Source organism: Penaeus japonicus, unplaced genomic scaffold, assembly GCF_977035675.1.
Source record: "Penaeus japonicus unplaced genomic scaffold, GWHDUDI00000001_assembly GWHDUDI00000013, whole genome shotgun sequence".
Taxonomy (NCBI): Eukaryota; Metazoa; Arthropoda; class Malacostraca; order Decapoda; family Penaeidae; genus Penaeus; species Penaeus japonicus.
Window position 1 is genome coordinate 32,776,437 of NW_028234415.1, and position 4,912 is coordinate 32,781,348.

The following is a 4,912-nucleotide window of genomic DNA, read 5'->3' on the forward strand; positions in this document are numbered from 1 at the left end:
AGGGGAGGGGGGGAGGGAAGGGGGGAGGAAATGAGGAAAGGAGGGGAGGGGGGAGGAATTGAGGGAAGGAGGGGAGGGGGGAGGAATTGAGGGAAGGAGGGGAGGGGGGAGGAATTGAGGGAAGGAGGGGAGGGGGGAGGAATTGAGGGAAGGAGGGGAGGGGGGAGGAATTGAGGGAAGGAGGGGAGGGGGGAGGAATTGAGGGAAGGAGGGGAGGGGGGAGGAATTGAGGGAAGGAGGGGAGGGAGTGTGGAGGGGCGGGAGTGAGGGGAGGAAGGGAGGAGGGGCGGGAGTAAGGGGTCGTGGTGGAGAAGGTAATTTGGTTAATGTTGGAAATTGGTTGTTGGAGATTGTTCGTTTTGGTTGATTTGGGGGAGATTGGTTGCCTAAGGTCATGATTACCTTGGTTGATAGGATTGGGTTGATAGTGAGATTGGCTTGGTTGGTGGAGTTTGGTTGCTAAGGTTTTCTTGGTTGATGTTGGGCGTTGGTTAGATGCGATGGGTGACGTTGGAGTTTGGTTGTTGAAGGTGATTCATGCTTTGTGGTGTTTTGTGATAAAGTATGGTTATGATTTATTTTTATTATTAATATTATGTTTTATTCTTTTTTTTTTGGGGGGGGGGGGCGATATTACCTTGTTTGATGTTTGTTGAATAATGTTGATAGGGGCAATATTTACTAGGTTTAAAGATAGGTAATATGAATGATGAGAAAAATAACTATCCTGATAATGGTCAGTGTGAGAGAGAGAGAGAGGGAGAGAGAGAGAGAGGGAGGGAGAGAGAGAGAGAGAGAGAGAGAGTTATAGGTACAGTTATTAATATAATTTGGCAGAATTTGGCGTGCGCTCTCCTTATATTTTTCACGTTCCCGAATTTGGTATTATAGTTTGGTATCTTATGTATCACATGTATTAATTGGTGTATCTGAAGTGTTGGAAGATGCGGTTCATACTGATGTATATATCTATACATGTATTTATTCTTTCTTTTCTCTTTAATTCATCTTTTTTACCAAAGAAAGAAGGAAAGTTATGTCTTATTTCATTCTTTAACACATTTTGATTTCATTTACATTTTTCATGACTTTTACAAAACTGACTCACTGATAAAATAAAGAATATATATAGTTATAAGACATGAGTCCGCATTCTATTTTATTTTCTCCAAATTCATTAATGTATAATAATTCCCCTCAACTTTCTTAATTCCAAACCGCCGTTTCTGCTGCGTCTCCCTGCCTCCCCCTTCTAAAGACACGCACTTATCTCATCTTCTGAGATCCATTTCAATCAGCATCACGTCACTGGAACTAAAAATCAATCGTGTGCGAGAACTTTCAAAAACAAAAGAAATGCAAATGGCGTCGCGCGGGAAAACAAAAGACGGTCGCCGTTATCTGCATCTAAATTCGAATGCGTTTCACTGGCTTTGGTTCGTTTTTCATCAACTAGGCGACCAGGAAATGATTCGAAAACTCGTTTTTATATAAGATACTTAAATCCTTTAGGTACGAAACTCTATCAAATAAAGAAAGAAAAAAAGAAACATTACCTACAAGCAAATAAAGTTATATTTCGATTGCAAAGGATCAAACGGAATGAAATCCCCTAAAAAACAAAGGAATGCAATAAAGTCTTCAGTGAAAGGATTGAGACGCGACCGACCATCCCAGAATGTCACAGGCCAGTTATCTACAGCTTAAATATCTCATTATCCTTGATTAATTAAGATTCTAGCGTGGGCCGTAAATTAAAGAACGGAAGGGCCGGCGGATTTAAAGTTTACGACACTAATTTGTTTTCCTGGGCTTTCCCAATCTCCACCATCCGTCACCCCCATAATGCCTCCCTCCTATATCTTGATTATTAATCCGTTTTCATTTCTAAGTTCTCCCATTCAACTTATGTCACCGAGCGAGGTTAGAGAAAAAAAGAGGAGTTTGATATGTTGATAACAGACGTTTATAGGGAAGGAGGGAGGCTTTGGAGGGGAGAGGCTTTCTAATTAGAGAAATCGGTCCCGTTAATTATCTTTCATAAATTTAATCAAAAAAAATCCACGAACACGAATCAAAAACCCACCCGCTTTTTTTTTTAGGCTTTTAGTTTGATCTTAATTGTGGTTATCATGATGCGTCGCAGGTGATTAGTGATATCTCCCGATTAACTTAATTTAAACGTTTGGATTTGCCTAAAGTTTAATCTTTCTCGTGGTGTGTCGTTAACGGTTAATGATAGTGATAATTATAGTAAGAATATATGTCATTATAGGGGTGATTATGATATTATTCTGAACTGGGGAGGATCGTAATGGTGATTATGATAACATAAGAATAATGATTATCATAACTGCAATAATGTTGAAAATAATAATTATAGTAATGAAGATAATGATAACTATGTTGACAGAATAATGATGATGATTATAATATTAACAATGTTAATCATAATGATGATTTTAGACTAACTACAATTATGATGGCGATGATAGCGTTAATACTAATAATAATCATAATAATAGCAATAATGATGATACTAATTATATGATAATAATGATAATAGTAATTATAAGACCAAGGATGATAATAACAATAATGATAATAGTAACAAAGATATCAACAGCAACAATAATGATAATGATAACAAAATAATAATAAGAATATAATGATAATAACAAAGTGAAAATAAAAACACTAATGGTGATAGCGGCCGTATTGATAATGAAATTGATATCACTATCATTATTATAGGTATATCTTTATCCTCATGATTATCATCATTGTTGTTATTATCATCATTATAATTGTTATTACTATCATCATAATAATTGTCATTGTCATTATTGTTTTTGGTATCATCTTTATTGATATTGTCATTATTATTATCATTATTATTATCATTGTTATCATCATTATTATGATTACTATTATCATCATCATTATTTTCATTATTGATGTTATCATTATGATCATTATTGATATAAATGAACTACCATTATTATTTTTATTATTGTTATTATCATTATCATCATTAACATTATCAGTACTATTTATATTATCATTATCATTGTTACTATTGCTATTTATTGTTATTGTCATTATGTGTATTGTTGTCCTTAATCATTATCATAGTTATTATTATCATGATTATCTTCATTTTCATCATTATTACTAATATCATTAACTTTATCGTCATTATTAAAAAGTCTCATTATTCTGCAAACATATAGACAATATTGCAATTTTAATTGCATTACAGCCACTATTACTATTACTAATAAAACCATTACTACCATCATTATCATTATCCTCATTATCATTATATCAACCATCATAATTGTTCTGAAATCGTTATCATTCCCGCCCCTTCCCTCCCTCCAGGTTCCCCCTACTACGCCGCCACACTATACCCTGGGTCGGGCACTTCCAGCGACGCCACAACCTCCAGTGTGGCCATGGGCGTAGACGCGGGCGTGAGTCTGGCCCTCGCCTCCCTCATGCCGCCCACGCTCCCCCTCCTGCCGCCCGCCGCTGCCGCCGCTGCCGCCGCAGCCGCCGCCCTCATGCCGTATCACCCGCACATGTCGGGGTCGCAGAGCACTTCGGGCGTGGGGTCACACATGGCCGCCCTCTCCGCCCGCGCGCAGCACCTCCCGCCCGTGGCCCGGCACATGCACTGCGTCCCCGCCCACTCGCCGCCCGCCGCCCGGCCCCGTGTCGCCCGCACCTCGGCCTTCACCGTCGAGGAGCTGCTCAAGGACAGGCGGTCGCCCTCGCCGGACGTGTCGTCGCGACCGCACTTCCCCGTCATCGTGTCGAGCCTGTACGGCGCCCGCGCCCCGCCCTCGCCGCCGTCGGGGGACGAGCAGAGCCCGCAGCTGCCGTCGTCCACCACGCCCTCCCGCGCCCCGCCTCCGTCCCGCCCGCCCTCGCCGCCCACCGTGCAGCCGGCCTCGACCACGTCCTCGTCCTCCTCCTCCGACAGCCCGAGACGCCCTGAGCGGCCGCCGCCATCCCCCGGCGCCGCCAAGGGCCTCGACGTCCTCTTCTCCCCCGGCGCCAAGGGCCCCCCCAAGTCCCCCCTCTCGTCCCCGCCCCCTGCCCCCCCCTCGCCGACCCGCCGGGACGACCGCCTCGCCTCGAGACGACCCCTGGCCAAGGCGTCGTTCCTCCCCGTGAGGTCGTCGCCGATGGGCGTGCGTCCTCCGGCCTCCTCTCCCAAAGCCCTGCCTCTGTCGTCCGCCGCTGGGTCTCCCCGCCCTCTCTCTCCCCCTCCCCCTCCTCCTCCCCGCCCCTCGTCTCCTGCGACTTTAGCCTCGAATCTACCTCCGCCCACATCTCAAGCCCCCACGCCCACGCCCATCGAGTACCCGCGTTCCTCCCTCTCAGTCCCCATCAGCAGGTACTCCTTCCCGATCATGTCCACTGCCGTCTCATCCGCTCTCCCTACCTCCGCCTCCTCCTCCTCATCATCCTCATCCTCATCTTCTTCCTTCCCTCCGTCTTCCGCCTTCTCCCCTTCATCCTCCACGTTTCCATTCTCCTCCTCGTCCCTTTCTTCTCCCTCCTCCTCCGCCACCTCGTCATCTTCATCGTCCTCCTCCTCTGTCTCCTTATATACTAATCATTTCGCATCAGTAGGCAGAGTAAAGCGTCTCTCTGACACGAAAGTAAGAATTTTAAATCACTCTGTGGAATGAAATCATTTGTTTTCCTAGGAATGTATAAGCAGATATATACTGTGCTCTAATATATATATATATATATATATATATATATATATATATATATATATATATATATATATATATATATATATATATACATACACAGAGTGTTATACGTGGTTGTTAAGGTGGTCAGCTACACAAGAAGAAACTTTTTTTCCTTTTTGCCTGTTGAACGTGAC